At 41.3% G+C, this 22,376-nt stretch overlaps 1 protein-coding gene across 3 annotated transcripts in view; it reads right to left on the bottom strand.

Moving 5' to 3' along the window:
* Window positions 1-22,376, bottom strand: part of nell2a (neural EGFL like 2a) — a 442,132-nt gene that overhangs the window by 251,859 nt on the left and 167,897 nt on the right. The window lies entirely within an intron of this gene.

Here is a 22,376-nt window from a genome sequence, read left to right as displayed (position 1 = left end):
CTCACAGGTGTGGCATATCAAGATGCTGATTAAACAGCATGATTATTGCACAGGTGTTCCTCAGGCTGCCCATGATAAAAGGCCACTCTGAAATGTGCAGTTTTATCACACAGCAGAATGCCATAGATGTCGCAGGTTTTGAGGGAGCATGCAGTTGGCATGCAGACTGCACGAATGTTCAACAAAGCTGTTGCTCTTAAATTGAATGTTCATTTCTCAAAGAATTTGGCAGTACATCCAACCGGCCTCACAACAGCAGACTATGTGTAATCACACCAGCCCAGGACCTCCACATCCAGCAGGTGCACCTCTATGATCGTCTGACAACAGCCACCCGGACAGCTGCTGCTACAATTGGTTTGCATAACCAAAGAATTTCTGCACAAACTGTGAGAAACCGTCTCATGGACGTCTGCATGGTTGTCGTTTTAATTGGGGTCTCAACCTGACTGCAGTTTGTGGTCGTAACCGACTTGAGTGGGCAAATGCTCACATTTGAAGAGGTCTGGCTTGTTGGAGAGGTGTTCTCTTCACAAATGAACCACGGTTTTCACTGTTCAGGGCAGATGGCAGACAGCGTGTGTGGCATCGTGTGGGAAAGCGGTTTGCTGATGTCAATGTTGTAAATCGAGTGGTCCATGGTGGGGTTGGGGTTTTGGTATGAGCAGACATATGTTGTGGAAAACAAACGCAAGTGCATTTTTATTGATATACCGTGACGGTATCTTGAAGCCCATTGTTGTGCCATTCCCCCTATACCATCACCTCATGTTGCAGCATGACAATGCACGGCCCCATGTTGCAAGGATCTCTACACAATTCCTAGAAGCTGAAAACATCCCAGTTCTTGTATGTCCAGCATACTCAGAGGACATGTCGGCCATTGAGCATGTTTGGGATGCTGTGGATCAGCGTATACGACCGCGTGTTAAAGTACCAATGATTGTCACACACACACTAGGTGTGGTGAAATTTGTCCTCCGCATTTGACCCATCCCCTTGTTCACCCCCTGGGAGGTGAGGGGAGCAGTGGGCAGCAGCGGTGCCGCGACCGGGAATAATTTTTGGTGATTTAACCCCCAATTCCAACCCTTAATGCTGAGAGCCAAGCAGGGAGGTAATGGCTCCCATTGTTATAGTCTTTGGTATGACTTGGCCGGGGTTTGAACTCACAACCTACCGATCTCAGGGTGGACACTCTAACCACTAGGCCACTGAGTAGGCCTAGTGGTTCCACCTTCTGCCAATATCCAGCAACTTGACACAGCCATTGAAGAGGAGTGGACCAACATTCCACAGGCCACAGTCAACAACCTGATCAAATCTATGCCAAGAGATGTGTTGCACTGCGTGAGGCAAATGGTGGTCACACTGCTTTTCTGACCCCCAATAAAGCAAAACAGAGTGGCCTTTTATTGTGGGCAGCCTAAGGCACACCTGTGCAATAATCATGCTGTTTAATCAGCATCTTGATATACCACACCTGTGAGGTGGGAAGGAGAAGGAGTGCACAGTACACACCTCTGTACATAGGGGGTACATAGGGGGGACAGAGGTGGACAGGGTGAAAACCTTTAAATTCCTCGGGACCCACATCAGCGAGGACCTCACCTGGGATCACAACACCCAACAAACAATAAAGAAAGCCCAGCAGCGACTGTACTTCCTAAGAAGGCTGAGAAAATTTGGCATGCCACCCAAAATTCTCAACAACTTCTATAGAAGTACGGTTGAGAGTGTCCTTACCAGCTCAATCACGGTCTGGTATGGAAACTGCACTGCTAAGGACAGGAAGGCACTCCAGCGAGTGATTAAAACTGCTCAGTACATATCAGGAGCAGCCTTCCCCTCACTACAGGACATGTACTCTACCAGGGCCACCAGGAGAGCACACAACATCATAAAGGACAGTACACACACCCCCAGCACAGTCTCTTCAGCCTCCTACCATCAGGCAGACGATACAGGAGCCTGAAATCCAGGACTACGAGACTGACAAACAGTTTCTACCCACAGGCCATCAGGCTTGTGAATGCTAACTTGTGAATGCTAGCTAATCCCCCCGTTTTACTTTTATCTTTTTGAACAAAAGAACTGTGAACCATCACTGTAGACCAGACCTGGGCATTCTGCGGCCCGCGGGCCGCATCCGGCCCTTTGTGCGTCCCTGTCCGGCCCGCGTGAGGCCAATTATAAATTACAAAATAAATTTTAAAAAGTATCTATGTCGAGTGTGCAATACAACGGTGCTGCTTTTGTTTTGAAAATCATTATTTGTATTACTTCCGTGTGGACGTGTGTGTGATTGTGAGTGAATGTGAACAACTGCAATTACAAAATAAAGTTGAAAAAACATCTATGTCCTGCGCGCAATACAACTGTGCTGCTTTTATTTTGAAAAGTATTATTTATGGGCGTGTGTCCGTGTGTAACCTGCGAGTGAAGGTGCACATGCAGCGACAAGTGATGCACGGTTTACACCCGAGACGCCAAAAAGAGAAAAGTTGATGAGGAATGCCGTGTTTCCAACAACATATGAACTGCAAAGCAACGTCCCCTCACCTAAGGTGCGTGCCTGCGCAATTGCGCACTGCTCAAGCGTCCGCTGCCAAATCAAATCCCATCTGAATTATAAACAAAATAAACATATTTATTGTATGGAATTTTGCAAAGCAACTTTGAGTGACAGTGACAACAAGCGGCCCTAATGGTGTTCGTCAACACCGTTCAATTGAACACCGTTCAATTATTGTAACGTCTATCGAGATGCTTCGAGGACAGGAATTATATCGATCACTTTATTGAACAAAACTGTTTATTTTCGGACATAACCACACCAAAAACATGAGTAAAACAATTCTATCTCGAAAAACTAGTCATTTTCTGCCGTACAAACCAGGCCAAAACCAACTTGTCATCTGTCACCAACACGCATAGCACTAAACCACTGGTGCGTTTAAGGCCACACAAAAAGTCGGACAACTCAAACACCACACAAAGTTACACTATGACTCCTCAGTCATACGTGTGCTTATTTTACTGTCATTTATTATTAATGTTAATTTATATATATTAGTCATGGAATGCTGTTACACACACTATGTTGAAGTATTAGTATTATTATTGTAGCCGAGTATTCTGGGTTCGCATATTATGTGTACTAATATAATATAATAATAAAATAATAAATGGGAGTCATAAGAGCAGGTCCGGTCTCCACCACTTCTTTAATGTTCACTCTCCTTTTTTTCTCCGTACACACCTTCTTCCACAACCACCTTTATAGACCTCTTACGGCACAGCCCTACGGCAACTCTGGAGGGACAAAACTCCTCCTTACCTAACATTATCTGGTAATTTGGGACATCCTGAAAAGTTTGTTACATACGTCCCCCCCTCAATTAGAAACGTCCCCGTTTCGTCACAAACAAAATAGGTAAACAAACAAGGGGAAATAGAACAGAGAAAAAAAAATCACAATCTTAATGCACCAACAAATCAACAATATTTTAACTGATCCACAAAGTATTGCATAAGATAGCACCCTGGCCCCTCAAAACATACAAAAACGTGCAGATGTGAAGGAGGTCGGTCCAATCGCCCACTGCGAGATAGTTCAGTTGTGCGCAGGAGGTCGCCCCAGTCGCCCCCTGCGAGATAGTTCGATTGTGACGCGCCATCATGCCATCAGACTTGGGGTTATAGGCAGTGAAGGAATCAATAAAGTACCATCTGGTGGTGCTGGCAGAGTCTCTGGAAGGGACAACCACCCCGGGACCCCCTCCCCCCCACATGGGACTTACGGGCCACTCCAAAATGTCCATGACCACCCTCCTGAGGGGCCGACAAACCTGTGACCACCCCATGGGAACTTCTGGGCCACTCCAGAATATCCATGGTTACCCTCTGGAAGGGGCAACAATTCTGGGACCCGCCCACGGGGACTTATGGGCAACTCCAGAATGTCCATGGCCACCCTCTGGAGGGGCCGACAAATCTGGGACCCACCCACGGGGACTTCAAGGGCACCGGCGGGTCCGACACGCTCCGCACTGCTCACACCACCGTCGGATGTCTCCCAGCATGAAGGGCCAGCAGCAAGACCGCCGGGAACGCCTCCGTAACCAGCCGGCTCACATCCGCAGCACACACCTCCAAGCTCTCCACCGGAGCACGCACATGCGCCGATAGGCTGGCCCAGAAGCGGTCCATCAATTGTCTCTGTCCAGCTGAGAAATTCTGGCACCGTCGCCGGGGAAGGGAGCTGTTAAGTCCATTTTTGACATTCATGCCGTGTGAGTGTCTGTCAATCAGCGTCTTGCCGAGCTTAAAAGTGTCGTCGTCACCACACCACGTGTCCGAAAAACAGCCAGGAAGCTTAGCAGCTAACTATACACGTGCAGCTAACTGAAAACTCACGAGTCCCGTGTAACACTTTCTTCTTTTCTTTTTTTTTTTCAACACAGCAGTTAAAATCCCACCGCTGCCACCAATGTAGCCGAGTATTCTGGGTTCGCATATTATGTGTACTAATATAATATAATAATAAAATAATAAATGGGAGTCATAAGAGCAGGTCCGGTCTCCACCACTTCTTTAATGTTCACTCTCCTTTTTTTCTCCGTACACACCTTCTTCCACAACCACCTTTATAGACCTCTTACGTCACAGCCCTACGGCAACTCTGGAGGGACAAAACTCCTCCTTACCTAACATTATCTGGTAATTTGGGACATCCTGAAAAGTTTGTTACATTATTATTATTATTATTATTTATCTTACGGTATATATCAAAAATAATATTGAGCAAAATTTAATTGAAATATTGTCGATGTGGCCCTCCAGCAGTGCTCGGGTAGCTCATGCGGCCCCCGGTAAAAATTAATTGCCCACCCCTGCTGTAGACACTTTTCACCTTTGATCACTAAAGACACTTTAACTGCTGCTGTGACCCAATGTCACCTCCATATTTATACTGTTGACTGTCAATCAGAATGTGCAATAATGTAATGTTACTCACTGTGCCTTGTATATAACATTTTTTATTTTAGCTAAGTACCGTGTGACTTGTTGAAGGGTGGACTAGCAAAGTAAGATTTTCATTGTACGGCAAACTGTCTGTTTAACTGTGCATATGACAGTAAACAATCTTGAATCTTGAATGATCTTGGCAAAGAAGAAATGCTCACTAACACAGCTTCATGAACAATATTTGAGAAGAATACATTTTGTATATATAGCAAAAGTTTCAGATCTTTGAGTGCAAACCTGTGGCTAACCAACCAACTAACACACACAGACACACCGAAGCAAAGACAATACTTTTCGCTAGACCAGGCATGCTGATTATACTTTGTAACTGTAGGGGGAGCCAGGAAGCCTAACAGTTGATTTCTGCAAGCCCGTGTGATTTTACACATTGTGACGTAGAAAATGAAGCTGCTCCCAACAATAGAAAAGAGGAGACAAACATCATGTGGTGCACTGGTACACAACAATGGAGGCCAGGGCCAGGATGACTAATGGCATTACCTCAACACGGTGAACTATACTGATTGTTCCATTAAGACACAATCACACAGGCTGTCACTTCTCCTCTTAATGGCCCTTCGTCTAATTCTATGCTGAACTCATGCACGAAGTAAAAGCAGGCACCGAGCCAGACTGCATAGCGAGGCCGAGGTGGTTTATGTTGAATGTGCGCACACTCGCACTGGAACACCGAGGCTGGCTCTGCATGTATTCCCTTGAGTTTCCCCTACTGCTGCCGGTATGAAAAATTTACACAAAAGTGATCTCATCGGCTATTTCGAGCCCATCTCTGACCTCGGAATGTTTCAAAGCGCTCGCACGTCTGCCTTGCCTTCCCGTGATGCTATATGTTCTTCATTTTACCGCTGAATTAAGGAAATAAAACCGCTCTCAAGTTGGATTCCGCATCTCATCTCCGCAGCGTTTTAAAACACATTTGGAAAAAATGTAAGCAAGGGATTTCAATCAGTTAATTTATCTTTTATACAGGACAGCAATCACAAAGTGAATGAGTTGCTGGGAAATAAATTGTCTCTGCAAGAAACTCCAGTAGCAAATGGAGTCATTCTCCTGTGTTTGATGCAAACAATCACGACGAGCCCTGGCAGCCTATTTCAGAGCAAGACTTAGCCGCCTCTCCAGATGAATGGTGCGGGTCTGAAGTGTTGATGTCGGAGGCGCAAGTCTCACACTGGTAATGGGATGGGTTGGAACTGCCGGATCTGAACAACAAAGCGCTGCTGGAAAAACGCCTGAATGTTGCAGGTTTTAAGAGTGGATAAAACAAAAAGAAAGCCACCAGCCCTCGTTATCCAGCCTGTCAGTGGGACAAAGAGCCAATTAAACGCCCAGTTCTCTGCACTCAAATATTGGGATAGCTGGACATTTACAGGAGTTAAAAAAGGAAATTCTGAGACACGATTTAACTGTGATTTTACTTTATCATTTTATTTAGATGTCATTTCATATTACAGGCTGCTTTTAATATGGAAAAAGTGGTAGCTAAGCTGCGATGATCCGTTGCCCAGATCATGTTTTGTTTTAGTTTGAGACTACCTTCGTTCTGTTTCAGCACCCCTGGGTTTGTGTTTATTGGTTGCCATGGGTGCTGATTATTTTCACCTGCCTCTGATTAGTGTTCAGGACGCTCACCTGCTCCCGGGCACTAATCAGAGAGCTATTTATTCCTGCCTTTGGCCACACTCGGTCTGGCTGTTTTGTTTGCTTCATGTGTGATTCTTGCTCCGTGTTCCAGTGCTAATTTTTGGCCTTAGCTTCCCGTGCAATCGGCACACTTTTATTGTGTTTGTTTTCTTGACTGATTTATGAAAATATATAATTTTTTCTATGTGCGCGCTGCTTCCGGAGGTCCGTCTGCATCTTGGGAAAACGACCAGCGCATAGACATGTGGCCCAAGCGTAACCTAAGCAGCTAACCTCATTTTTGGAACAGGATGATTTTTATGATAAATACCAATCTGGCTTTACGTCATTTCAATCCACCGAAACTGCTCTTTTGAACGTTTCCAGTGACGTGATGATGGCCGCTGACTCTGGTCGCTACACAGTTTTGGTTTTACTCTATTTGACATCTGCCTTTGATACTGTGGATCACAGTATACTGATTGGTCGACTCAAATCTGGCATGGGGTTTTCTAGTGCTGTTCTCCAGTAGTTTACTTTTTATATAAATGGAAGAACTTTTAATAATGTCATGTCCAATGTGTCCAATCTGTCATGTGGTGTGGCCCAGGTTTCTGTTCTGGGGCCGGTTTTATTCTTGTTGTATCTGATGCTGCTTGGTAGGTTGATCAGTAGTTTAATAAAATTCTAAATCTTGGCAAGTGGCAAATAATTTGCAGTGCACTAACTATTACTACATCGGTTCTGTTGCTGCTGTTCCGCAAAATATATTTGTTTGTAAATATGCATGGGGTCAAAAAGAGCTTCTGCCCACGTTCACATGCACCCCATTATTAAAATTAACCTTTTAAAGGGAAGTTCGCCTATCGTTCACAATCATTATGAAAGACAAGAAGACACGTCTTTTTTTTTAAATGATTTTAAAGATGATAAACGCTCGGAAGATGCAGCTAATGAGAGTCACTGATGACTTCAAAGCCTCTAAAACAACTTTAAAACCCTCCATCAACGTTTTATATACACACTGCAAGTATATATATAATGAAGTAACAGACACCTTCATAACAATATGTAATATGTACAATATACACACTGCAAGTATATATATAATGTAGTAACAGACCTTCATAACAATATGTAACATGTTTTATATACACATTGCAAGTATATATATAATGTAGTAACAGACACCTTCATAACAATATATAATATATTTTATATACACACTGCAAGTATATATATATAATATAGTAACAGACACCTTCATAACAATATGTAATGTTTTATATACACACTGCAAGTATATATATAATGTAGTAACAGACACCTTCATAACAACGTGTAATATGTGCAATATACACACTGCAAGTATATATATAATGTTGTAACAGACAACTTCTTAACAATATGTAATATGTACAATATACACACTGCAAGTATATATACAATGTAGTAACAGACACCTTCATAACAATATGTAATATGTACAATATACACACTGCAAATATATATATAATGTAGTAACAGACACCTTCATAACAATATGTAATATGTACAATATGTAATATGTACAATATTTACTATATTTTGGTCATTTTAATCATTGCCAGGACTAGATCTTCTGCACATTTATTTTAGTTTCCATAGCAGCGCACGTCTGACTTCCAGTGTGTTCCTACTTCCAGAATGTTTTCTAATCATGGTAAAAACAACAAAGACGACTATTTTTGAACAAATGAGGATTTACAACCTTATACTTTTCAAGCTAAATATACTGCTGCTTATAAAAGCGAGCACAAAGGAGAGGCTGAAACGTTGGAGCAGACGGAAGCCGAGAGAGTGAGGTGAAATCGACTCGAAGCTGCAAAATGTGCAACTTGGAGACAAGCTATTTATACATAAATGGATTGCTTACCCAAATCAACAGGAAATGTCCCCGGCCAGCTGGACCAGACGAACAACTGTCCATCAAGTGAGTCACTTTAATATCCGCCATGGTACATGCAGTACGTCATGCATGTTATTACAACTACAGTACATACACAGTCTGTGTACAAGCTGTGTACAAACAAAACATGAAATAATACTTTACAGATACTGTAATATGATTGTTCATGTTTTTCAGTCAGTACAAATTGGTGTTCTATCACAGTGTTGTGTATTACTAACTCAAACGTGTTCCGTGCTGACGTAGAAGCTAGATTACCTCCTGCCGTAGTTAGCTTCTACGACTAATACCGTAGCACGGCAATGTGTTAGTACGCTAGAAAAAGAGTTGCTCAGTGTTCACTCTTACAATAACAATGTTGCTACAGTTTGGTTATTATTCAGGTTACAAAACATACAGTAAATTAAGTATTGACGGTTTTTGAATGCATTTTAAAGTGATTTAGAGGTAGAATTGATGGCTCCCATTAGCTGCATTGCTAGCCACCAAGGCCGAGACTATTTGTATATGTTAGAAAGCGAAAGAAAACAAAACTTTTGTGTTTTTGTCTCTCATGATTGTGAACGATCGGCAAAATTCCCCCAAAAAGTGCAGTTCCCCTTTATGTCGTGATATAAGTGAGTTTTCCCGTTTCGAGAATAATAGCCTTGTTGCCTCCTTTAATTACACCTTGTCCTTTTTTTGCGGTTGTGTAAATAAACACCACGGCTACTAGGGCTGGGCGATATATCGGGTTTGTCTATAGAAAATTACTATATGCTGCAATATACACCCCCGCTACCACCAAACCTCGCCCCCCCAACCCCGCCCACCTCAACCGACGCACGGAGGGAGAGTTGGAGGGGTGTTGATGTGTGGGGGCGCAGGGTTGGGGGGGCGGGGTTTGGTGGTAGTGGGGGTGTATATTGCAGCCCGGAAGAGTTAGGGCTGCATGGGATTCTGGGTATTTGTTCTGTTGTGTTTATGTTGTGTTACGGTGCGGATGTTCTCCCGAAATGTGTTTTTCAGTCTTGTTTGGTGTGGGTTCACAGTGTGGCGCATATTTGTAACAGTGTTAAACTTGTTTGTACGTCCACCCTCAGTGTGACCTGTGTGGCTGTTGATCAAGTATGTCTTGCAGTCACTTATGTGTGTGTACAGAAGCCAAATACAACATGTGACTGGGCTGGCACGCTGTTTGTACAGGTTGTAGAGGGCGCTAAAGGCAGTGACATCACGGCACCCCCTTAATATTATTGTTTGGATGAAGACGTTCGAGAGAATAGTTGCCCTGAAATTCGGGAGTCTCCCGGATAAATCGAGAGGGTTGGCAAGTATGACGCTGTCATACTTACTTATATCTTGTGTGATGACTGTATTATGATGATAGTATATATGATAGTATATATCTGTATCATGAATCAATTTAAGTGGACCCCGACTTAAACAAGTTGAAAAACTTATTCGGGTGTTACCATTTAGTGGTCAATTGTACGGAATATGTACTTCACTGTGCAACCTACTAATAAAAGTCTCAATCAATCAATCAATCAAGCGCCATTCATATAAAACTTGCGGGTGGCATTAACATTACATTTTCATATTAAAGGCCTACTGAAATGAATTTTTTTTATTTAAACGGGGATAGCAGATCTATTCTATGTGTCATACTTGATCATTTCGCGATATTGCCATATTTTTGCTGAAAGGATTTAGTATAGAACAACGACGATAAAGATTGCAACTTTTGGTATCTGATAAAAAAAAGGCTTGCACCTACCGGAAGTAGCGTGACGTAGTCAGTTGAACATATACGCAAAGTTCCCTATTGTTTACAATGATGGCCGCATGAAGTGAGAGAGATTCGGACCGAGAAAGCGACAATTTCCCCATTAATTTGAGCGAGGATGAAAGATTTGTGGATGAGTAAAGTGCAAGTGAAGGACTAGTGGGGAGTTGAAGCTATTCAGATAGGGAAGATGCTGTGAGAGCCGGGGGTGACCTGATATTCAGCTGGGAATGACTACAACAGTAAATAAACACAAGACATATATATACTCTATTAGCCACAACACAACCAGGCTTATATTTAATATGCCACAAATTAATCCTGCATAAAAACACCTGCGTGTTTGTTATGCTAGCTCCTAGCTCCTCTGCTAGCTCCTAGCTCCATAGAACACGCCAATACAATTCAAACACCTGATCAACACACACAATCACTCAGCCCAAAAGACCGTTTACCTAACCCAAGGTTCATAAAGCTTATATATTTTTAAAAAGTTACGTACGTGACGCGCACATACGGTCAAGTTATCGAATGTTTAGCAGCCAAGGCTGCATACTCACGGTACCTGATATTCAGCTGGGAATGACTACAACAGTAAATAAACACAAGACATATATATACTCTATTAGCCACAACACAACCAGGCTTATATTTAATATGCCACAAATTAATCCTGCATAATAACACCTGCGTGTTTGTTATGCTAGCTCCTAGCTCCTCTGCTAGCTCCTAGCTCCATAGAACACGCCAATACAATTCAAACACCTGATCAACACACACAATCACTCAGCCCAAAAGACCGTTCACCTAACCCAAGGTTCATAAAGCTTATATATTTTTAAAAAGTTACGTACGTGACGCGCACTTACGGTACGGTACGTGTTATGCTAGCTCCTAGCTCCTCTGCTAGCTCCTAGCTCCATAGAACACGCCAATACAATTCAAACACATGATCAACACACACAATCACTCAGCCCAAAAGACCGTTCACCTAACCCAAGGTTCATAAAGCTTATATATTTTAAAAAAGTTACGTACATACGCAAAAAAAAGCCAAAGCTGCATACTCACAGTAGCACGTCTGCGTCTTTGTCATCCAAATCAAAGTAATCCTGGTAAGAGTCTGTGTTGTCCCAGTTCTCTACAGGCGTCTGTGTATCCAAATCAAAAGTCCTCCTGGTTAGAGTCTCTGTTATCCGAGTTCTTCCATCTTGACTGCATCTTTCGGGAATGTAAACAAAGAAGCGCCGGCTGTGTACTGTTGTGGCTGACTACGTTCGAAAAATACGTCCATTTCGCACCGACAACTTTCTTCTTTGCTTGCTTGGCTTCCTTCTCCATAATGCAATGAACATGATTGAAACAGATTCACGAACACAGATGTCCAGAATACTGTGGAATTATGAAATGAAAACAGAGCTTTTTCGTATCGGCTTCAATGTGGAAGGCATACCCGTGTTCGCCGGGCTACGTCACACGCATACGTCATCCTCAGAGGCGTTTCGAACCGGAAGTTTAGCGGCAAATTTAAAATGTCACTTTATAAGTTAACCCGGCCGTATTGGCATGTGTTATAATGTTAAGATTTCATCATTGATATATAAACTATCAGACTGCGTGGTCGGTAGTAGTGGGTTTCAGTAGGCCTTTAAGGTGCGGGCTGCAAAATAACGTCTCGCGGGCCGCGTGTCTGAGACCCCTGCGCTAGAGAATGAAGAGTGCTTGAAACTCTGCATGTCAATATCTCCGTTCGGTGCCACACTAACAAAATGCCGAAGCAACTATTTCCACATCAACATCGTATGAAAGAAATAGTCAACAACAGAAGGAGATAACGTCCGCAGGAACCTACCACATAGTGAAGGACATACACAATTTGATTTCCTATTATGAAGTTCATTTTTATTTGACAATTATTGAAATATCTTGTGTGACATCATGCACAAAAGTTCACTTTATTTGTTTTAAACTATTGTAGTGGCGTTCTGTACAAAAGGTACACTTTAATTTAGTGTTGTTTTGATTTGTCATCTTGAGGACATCATGCACAAAAGTGCACTCATAGCCTGTTTAAAATGTCTCTGACAATCTTGCACTTTCTGTTTTGGAAATGACATGAATGTTTTGAACTGCTTAATAACTGTTTAACAAATACAGTTTTGGTCAATTGATTTAGTTGTGATTTCCCTCTCTGCATGAAAGTTTAAAATGAGCATATATTAATGCAGTATGAAGAAGAATGTTTTAATGTAGACACATAGAATCATCATACTGCTGTGATTATATGCATCAAGTGTTCATTCAAGGCTAAGGCAGAATATCCAGATATATATCGTGTATCGTGGCCTAAAAATATGTACATATTAATAAAAGGCCATATCGCCCAGCCCTAACGGCTACAATTACAGAATTCATGGTCGTTTCCTTTATAACCTTCACTTCTTTGACTGAACCCATTCAGCTCCCTATCACACCGTGATTACAAGACTTGGACGTACTGCAGAGGTTCCATATTATTATATTATTAGAAAACAAGATGGCCTTAATAATCGCTGCCACAGCCAGTCAGAATAACAATAAGCCAGTGGACAACTTCAAAAACTGTCTTCAAAATGACCGGCGCTCTTTCATACATCAATTGAGCCGGCACCCTCGCGCTGAAATCGACATAAAATAGTTTGACAGCGTTGCATCACATAAAAAGCTTTGATGCTTTCCCAGGATCAAGAAAAGTACTGTGAGAAAAAAAAAAGTTTCAGGTTTTTTTTTTGCATCATGACCTTTCATATACTGTGTAGGAAACGGAACAAATTGTTTAAATAGCATACTGATATTATTAAATGTAATCTCTAAGAATGCCTTTAGTTTAGTTTAGTTTAGTTTATTAAGGATCCCCATTAGTCTACACCGCAGTGGAGACTATTCTTCCTGGGGTCCAGGCAAAAAACATCACACAATCACAAAACAAAAGATTAAAATGCAGTACAACATGATCAAATAATAAAATGTTGTAATACAAAAATAGCAACAACAAAGAACCAAAAAAATAATAATAACTTCGAGTTTACATAATATTGTTCATACCAAAGATAAAAAGAGCAATATAAAATAGATATATATATATTTTTGCATTAAAAAAAAATAAAACAAAGAACCAATGGCCTAAAATATATACATTAGTGTACCAAAGACAAACAGTAAGTGACGAAAAAAGTTCCATCCACCATTTTCTACTGCTTGTCCCATAATCAATAAAATAGTCAATAAAAACAGTCATGACATTAGGTACAATCTAGAATAATCTCTTTCCGCAATACTTCTCCTCTTAGCCTATTCTTAAAACCCACTCTGCTGGTGATTGATACCAGATATTGTGGAAGTCGATTCCAGTAAGTGATTGCCCTATACATTACAGTCTTTTTCAAAACATCCCTTTTGGGTTTAAGACGGGTGAAAGCACCTCTTAGGGCTAACCTGGTACCATAGTTGTGACTTTCACTAGCAAGCAACAGCTGAGAATACAGATGTGAAGGTTTATGGTATGTATAGATTTTTTTTAAAAATAGATAATAAGCTGCAGATTCATCAATTATGTAAACAAGGCCACTGTTTGCTATTTAGTCACTGACAACCTTCAACCCGCCACATCCATCCTCCTTCATTTTAAAGCAGATCATTCATTCAATTATGCATATTTCCACAAAACTCCCTCATTATTTCCACAATTACATGCCGTAGTCTTCAACATGTCCATGCACACAATGAAGAAAGGAATATCAAGACGAGGCAGCCGCTCAGGTCGTGCGTGCGAAGAGACAAGGCGACTTTGATGCAGTGTTTTCTCATTAATCAGGAAAAGCGAGCCTCTGCCGTGATGTGATGTTTACGACATAATGCCTTGAAAAAAAACAGCACTGCAGATGACACTCATGACTTTTTAATGGCGGGTGCGGTAAATATGCACAAAGATGGGGGTGCATGAGAGGCTGAAAAGGAATGATGAATTCTAAGCAGACTTTATGTAAGTATTGGAAATATCAACACATGTGGTGCAGATACCTACTATTTTAATATACTACTACATTAGATTTGCATTGGGGTCAATGCTGCTCCTGAGCCACTTTTGCAACCCGTTATTTGAGTCTGTCTGTAATTGTGGAGGCGGTCCGAGATTGCAAATGAAACCTCGCCCTCTCCAAAAGTATCATGATTTATTTTTTGAAAGCATACACTGTGTAAATATACATCTTGAAGTGGTCACCGCTATTTTTTTTCCCCAGGCACGGTCGGACCAAAAAAACTTCATGAACATAAGATTCACCCGGTCACAACATCAATTTGGACTCTGCCTAAAAACAGCTCCTTTTAGCAGCTTTTATGTCACTGCATGTGACGGTGTTTTTTAGGCGTATTAGAGGAAAATAATAATGTATGCTAGGTTTTTTGTGTTTTCTCATAGCTCCTCCCCCTCTGGCTAAGAGCTTTACTTAGCGGCTGTTTTGAACATTTACACAGACGCCTGGAGGGTGCTAACTTTCCAATGTATATCCCGCCCATTGAAATAATTAGGTATAATAATATATAATATATATGGCATATATAATATATATGGCATATGTCTACTTTGATGGCAAGCCAAGGCCAGCAGTAAAATGACCGCCACATTTCATTCAGCATAACTCCATGTTGCATCCAACCTGACGCACTGACTTCTCTTATTCCATGTACACACTTCACCATCTTTCAGTGCAGAGTGTGATTCTATGAGCCAACCCACGTGTTAGAATAATTATGTACACTACCGTTCAAAAGTTTGGGGTCACCCAAACAATTTTGTGGAATAGCCTTCATTTCTAAGAACAAGAATAGACTGTCGAGTTTCAGATGAAAGTTCTCTTTTTCTGGCCATTTTGAGCGTTTAATTGACCCCACAAATGTGATGCTCCAGAAACTCAATCTGCTCAAAGGAAGGTCAGTTTTGTAGCTTCTGTAACGAGCTAAACTGTTTTCAGATGTGTGAACATGATTGCACAAGGGTTTTCTAATCATCAATTAGCCTTCTGAGCCAATGAGCAAACACATTGTACCATTAGAACACTGGAGTGATAGTTGCTGGAAATGGGCCTCTATACACCTATGTAGATATTGCACCAAAAACCAGACATTTGCAGCTAGAATAGTCATTTACCACATTAGCAATGTATAGAGTGTATTTCTTTAAAGTTAAGACTAGTTTAAAGTTATCTTCATTGAAAAGTACAGCGCTTTTCCTTAAAAAATAAGGACATTTCAATGCGACCCCAAACTTTTGAACGGTAGTGTATATATTATCACACTAACTTTATGCTTAAGGGCCATTGCTATAAATTATTGTCAATTGTGCTGAAGTGGTATTTTTGTATCTGTGCAAAGCTGGCAGTCCAAAAGATTGCCAGCCGACTTTATCAGTGTTGTGTCCAGACTCGGCCTGCTGGCGGCCAAGGCCGAACACCGCCGTGACGCAGTCAGAGCAGAGACAAGGCCGAACACCGCCGTGACGCAGACAGAGCAGAGACAAGGCGATATGATCTGCGTCAACTAATTTTCATTTATTCTATAATCATATATTGTGTCTAACTGGAGTTGTCGAGATTACCCCCTTCCCTCAGCGACAGCTTCAGTGATGTAATAGGGCCCTTCCAAATAAATAGAGGAGGCACGCGGGCTTGACTTTTAGAACGTAGTTTGGATCTGTAACTAGAATACAACCCAAAACACGTGTCTCCTCGAGCTAAATTGAACTCGGTCTCTGCATGATTCCTTGCTTATTGTCTGATTATTAGATGTCATCAGTGTTTGACCCTGACACCACGTTACACAAAAACCACATTACGCATAAATCCTATAGCCATCTACCAAGTCAATACACAAAGTAGAAAACCATTCCTTGTAATGCATTATATTGTGCCAAGCAAATAGATAGATAGAAAGATAGATAGTACTTTATTGATTCCTTCAGGAGAGTTCCCTCAGGAAAATTTAAATTCCAGCAGCAGTGTACAGAATTGAGATCAAATTTAAAAATTAAAAAGTAAATAATGGGGGTATAAATGGAAAAAAAAAAAAGAAAAATATTACAATAAAAATAAAAATACAAAGCAACAATGAGAATAAAAATATAACAGTAAAATAAGAATATAATAAGAGAAACTAGGCAGTAGTGACCATGTTATGAAAAAGTATTGCACTGTTATGGTTTTGCAGAGAGGAGTTGTACAGTCTAATGGCGTGTGGGACAAAGGAGTTTTTGAATCTATTAGTCCTGCACTTGGGATGAAGCAGTCTAGCACTGAACAGGCTCCTCTGGCTACTGATAACGCTATGCAGAGGGTGACTGGCATCATCCAGGATGCTCACTAGTTTTTCCACAGTCCTCTTCTCTGCCACCGTCACCAGTGAGTCCAGTTTTATTCCAATCGTAGAACCGGCCCGCCTGATCAGTTTCTCTAGTCTGGAGCTGTCCTTCTTAGATGTACTGCCCCCTGCCCCCCCAGCACACTACGATGTAGTACAGAACACTGGCAACCACAGACTGGTAGTACATCCACAAGAGTTTTCTACAGATGTTGAAGGAGTGCAGCCTCCTCAGGAAGTACAGCCTGCTCTGTCCTATCCTGTACAAGTGGTCCGTGTTAACAGTACCAGTACACAGTACAATACCACCCCATATGTGCCTGATGCACATACAGTACCAGAAACTGCAAATAGCCGTGCTAATGTTGGAACACATTTCCTCAGCGTATCAGCATATTGAGAAGGAAAGAGGCACTGACACTACCCATATCCACATAGGTTTTATTTGTCCAAAATATACTTTTCCCTGTCAGTTGGATGACACATCAACATAAGGCATATATTTCCCCCCTTAGCCTGTATGTCCATGTGTCATTGAGTGGGCTAGCATACACTCAAGTGATGGTGCTTCGCTCCTAAGCACTGGTTACAGGAACATGCTAGCTTTGTTAGACAAGGTCATAGACTGTATTGGACTATATAGTTTACATACCAAACGTCAATTTCCATTTATTACAAGTAATAAGAAAACATAAATGCCTGACTTACCTATCAAGGAAGAAATTAGCAAGTTTGGCGTCAGAAGAAAAAATCTTCTCTGCCTTCAATCGTCTCAGTCTTTCAAAGGCATCCCTGATACAAATCCTGGTTTTGTTCCTGGCTTTGTCATGAATAAGTTGAGAATGGTAACGAGGCCTTTTAGATTTACTATGGTCTGACATGTTTAGTAACTTTACCAGTGGCAGTAGCCAGACGAAGAGGGCGGTGCGTAACTGGCAACCTGAATGTGACACACTCACGGACTGTCTAATTGGTCAAACGGTGGAGGGTGGGGCAACGAAATTAAAACAATAACAATATTTCGGGGCTGTACATCTAATTTTGAAATGAGCATATCCCGGCTGAAGTACTGTTATCAGTTATAGAGGTATTGGAAAAGAACATGATTTATTAATGCCTTTTGACATACAGGTATATCAGGGCCATTTAATGACTTGACATGAAATTATTACTACTTGGGGCGATATAGGTCGGTTGGTAGCGTGGCCGTGCCAGCAACTTGAGGGTTCCAGGTTCGATCCCCGCTTCTGCCATCCTAGTCACTTCCGTCGTGTCCTTGGGCAAGACACTTTACCCACCTGCTCCCAGTGCCACCCACACTGGTTTAAATGTAACTTAGCTATTGGGTTTCACTACGTAAAGCGCTTTGAGTCACTAGAGCAGGGGTGGGCAATTAATTTTTACCGGGGGCCGCATGAGCAACCCGAGCACTGCTGGAGGGCCACATCCACAATATTTCAATTAAATTTTGCTCAATATTATTTTTGATATATACCGCAAGATAAATAATAATAATAATAATAATAGTAATACTTCAACATAGTGTGTGTAACAGCATTCCATGACTAATATAAATAAATTAACATTAATAATAAATGACAGTAAAATAAGCACACATATGACTGAGGAGTCATAGTGTAACTTTGTGTGGTGTTTGAGTTGTCCGACTTTTTGTGTGGCCATAAACGCACCAGTGGCTTAGTGGTATGCGTGTTGGTGACAGATGACAAGTTGCTTTTGGCCTGGTTTGTACGGCAGAAAATAACTAGTTTTTCCAGATAGAAGTGTTTTATTCATGTTTTTGGTGTGGTTATGTCCGAATATAAACAGTTTTGCTCAATAAAGTGATCGATATAATTCCTGTCCTCGAAGCATCTCCATAGACGTTACAATAATTGAACGGTGTTCAATTGAACAGTGTTGACGAACACCGTTAGGGCCGCTTGTTGTCACTGTCACTCAAAGTTGCATTGCAAAATTACATAGAATAAATATGTTTATTTTGTTTAGAATTCAGATGGGATTTGATTTGGTGCGCGGCATATATTTGCTGCGCGCAGCGGACGCTTGAGCAGTGCGCAATTGCGCAGGCGCGCACCTTAGAGGGAACGTTGCTTGGCAGTCCATGTCTTGTTGGAAACACGCCATTCCTCATCAACTTTTCTCTTTTTAGCGTCTCGGGTGTAAAGCGTGCATCACTTGTCGCTGCATGTGCACCTTCACTCGCAGGTTACACACGCCCATAAATAATACTTTTCAAAATAAAAGCAGCACAGTTGTATTGCGCGCACGACATAGATGTTTTTTCAACTTTATTTTGTAATTTGCGATTGCAGCTGTTCACATTCGCTCACAATCACGCACACGCATACGTCCACACGGAAGTAATACAAATAACGATTTTCAAAACAAAAGCAGCACCGTTGTATTGCACACTCGACATAGATACTTTTTTAAATTTATTTTGTAATTTATAATTGGCCTCACGCGGGCCGGACAGGGACGCACAAAGGGCCGGATGTGGCCCGCGGGCCGCAGAATGCCCAGGTCTGCACTAGAGAAAAGCGCTATATAAATATAATTCACTATTACATATGGCTCATTTAAATGCTTGTCCTTCTTTGGAGTGAGTGTACTAAAAAAGCAAACACACTGTAGGTCATCCTTTACTGCAGGCTAAACAAATCTGAAGACCATGTAGAAACATGAACTATAATGGTTGTAAAAGTTAACCACCAAAATAGTCGTTAAATGGTTAAAAATTGGTCACGCAATTGTAAAAAGAAGTTAACCACAAATGTAGCAGATAGGACCGAGTGTCGCAAAAAGCCAAAACAAAAGCAAAAATGGGCAATTCTTCCTAGTAAGGAACGCTAGGGAACACCTTTTATGCGACACATTCTTCCAAAAAAGGCACATGTAAGACATTTGGAGAATTGAATGCTTATGGTAATGTAATGTTAGAGACTGAAAAGCAAGTGAAGGGCAGTGCTCGTGATGAATGTCACAACAACATGGCTGCAGACATCTGTCCCTTCACGGATGCTGGACCATCACCCACAGCGGAGCGAGGCCTAATGCTTACAAACATAAAGCGGCAGCATGCAGGGCTGAGGGGCTCTAAATCACAAATTAATCAACAAGAATGAGAGGACAAACGGCAGCCTACTAAAATTCTTTCCGGGAAGCACTAAGCGCGTGTTGTGGGCACAGATAATGAGAGGATTACCGCCTCACCGCCTCAAAAGGATTATGCGATACATGCGCGAGTTCAGCACGAGTCGACTTTTTTTTTGCTAGGGCAAGTGGTAGAGTCATTTTAATTGTTTACTCCAGAATTAGCATTGCTTTGCTGCAGCTAAAATAACATCGCTGTCAATAACAGATAGTTTTAGGTATTCCATGTCTCCAAAGAACACTTTAACTATTGATGATACTCAAGATTTTCAAAGTGGAGAAAGTGCCCCACTATATCCAGCAGATGGCACTGCAGTGAAAAAAGCTTTCTTTAAGTTTTTAAAAATTTGTGTTTGGACAATCCCTTAGTGCACCCTATACACCAGACTATAAGACGCTACGCCCCCACAAATGCAGTTCCCCTTAAAGGGTAAAAGTTTAAAGGGGAACTGCACTTTTATTTTTTTGATAAGGTTGTTGTGGAGAGGCGGGACCGGCGAGCGAGCAGCGAGGCAGGGCACGCCGGGGCCCGGCCCAAGATGGTGGCAAGGAGGCGTGGACTGCGAGTGAGCGGCGAGGTGGGGCGCGCCGGGAGTGACGCCGCAATCGTGCCCAGGTGCGCGGATCCAATCTCCTCTCGCTGACTGGAAGGAGCCAGGGGGAAGCTGACGCGAGGCGAGAGAGGAGAAGAGCCCGAGACAGACGACGACAGACGCGGCTGAAAAGCAAGCGGGACGGACGCGGCTAAAAAGCAGGCGGAGGAGCGAGCAGGAAACGGCAAGTGCTGAAAAGCAATCCGCAACAGACTCTGTTTTATTGAAAAATAAACGAAAGTCTAAACCTGCCGCAACATGTCTTCCTTTGATGGTCCATGGAACCCACCCGACAGACCTAGGACTGTCACAGTTGTGAATCCTCATTCTTCCAAAAAGAGTCATCTTTGTTATCTATTACAAAGTCTGCCATGATTAGAAATCACCTGTGTTTGTTGACGGGAGAAGGAAGTGCGTTTCTATGGGCACAGAAATAAATGCGCCGAATAAAATGAGTCCTTGTAATGCCTAAAATGACCGGAATACAGTAAATATTGTACATATTACATATTGTTATGAAGGTGTCTCTTACTACATTATATATATACTTGCAGTGTGTATATTGTACATATTACATATTGTTATGAACGTATCTGTTATATATATATATATATATATATATATATATATATATATATATATATATATATATATATATATATATACATACACACTACCGTTCAAAAGTTTGGGGTCACATTGAAATGTCCTTATTTTTGAAGGAAAAGCACTGTACTTTTCAATGAAGATAACTTTAAACTAGTCTCAACTTTAAAGAAATACACTCTATACATTGCTAATGTGGTAAATGACTATTCTAGCTAAAAATGTCTGGTTTTTGGTGCAATATCTACATAGGTGTATAGAGGCCCATTTCCAGGAACTATCACTCCAGTGTTCTAACAGTACAATGTGTTTGCTCATTGGCTCAGAAGGCTAATTGATGATTAGAAAACCCTTGTGCAATCATGTTCACACATCTGAAAACAGTTTAGCTCGTTACAGAAGCTACAAAACTGACCTTCCTTTGAGCAGATTGAGTTTCTGGAGCATCACATTTGTGGGGTCAATTAAACGCTCAAAATGGCCAGAAAAAGAGAACTTTCATCTGAAACTCGACAGTCTATTCTTGTTCTTAGAAATGAAGGCTTTTATATATATATATATATATATATATATATATATATATATATATATATATATATATATATATATATATATATATATATATATATATATATATATATATATATATATATATACATATATATATATATATATACATATATATATATATATACATACATATATATATATATATATATATATATATATATATATATATATATATATATATATATATATATATATATATATATATATATATATATATATATATGTGTATAAATACTTGCAGTGTATATATAAAACATTGATGCAGCACCCCCCGCGACCCTGACGGGAATAAGCGGTACAAAATGGATGGATGGATGGATGGTGTCAGGTTCCGTGGGTATTTTCGGTTAGTTTTGGACTCCCTCAGTTCCTGTTTTGTGCACCCTTGAGTTGTTTTAGTTACCATGGTTGCTTATTATTTTCACCTGCCTCAGATTGGTGTTCGGGACGCTCACCTGTTCCCCGAGCACTAACCAGAGGCATTATTTAAGCCTGCCTTTGCCGGTCAGTCGGCCTGGCTTCTTTGTTTGCTTCAAGCTTCTATTACGTGAGTATTGCTCTAGTGCATGCTAAGTATTAGCCCTAGCGTCCAGTGCAATCGGCACGTTTCTCCTGTGGCTTGTTTTCTGTTTTGGCACTTGTTCGA

Source organism: Entelurus aequoreus, linkage group LG24 (assembly GCF_033978785.1).
Source record: "Entelurus aequoreus isolate RoL-2023_Sb linkage group LG24, RoL_Eaeq_v1.1, whole genome shotgun sequence".
In the NCBI taxonomy this organism is placed as follows: domain Eukaryota; kingdom Metazoa; phylum Chordata; class Actinopteri; order Syngnathiformes; family Syngnathidae; genus Entelurus; species Entelurus aequoreus.
Note: the sequence above shows the minus strand (reverse complement) of the source record. Positions and strands in the feature narration are given on the sequence as shown.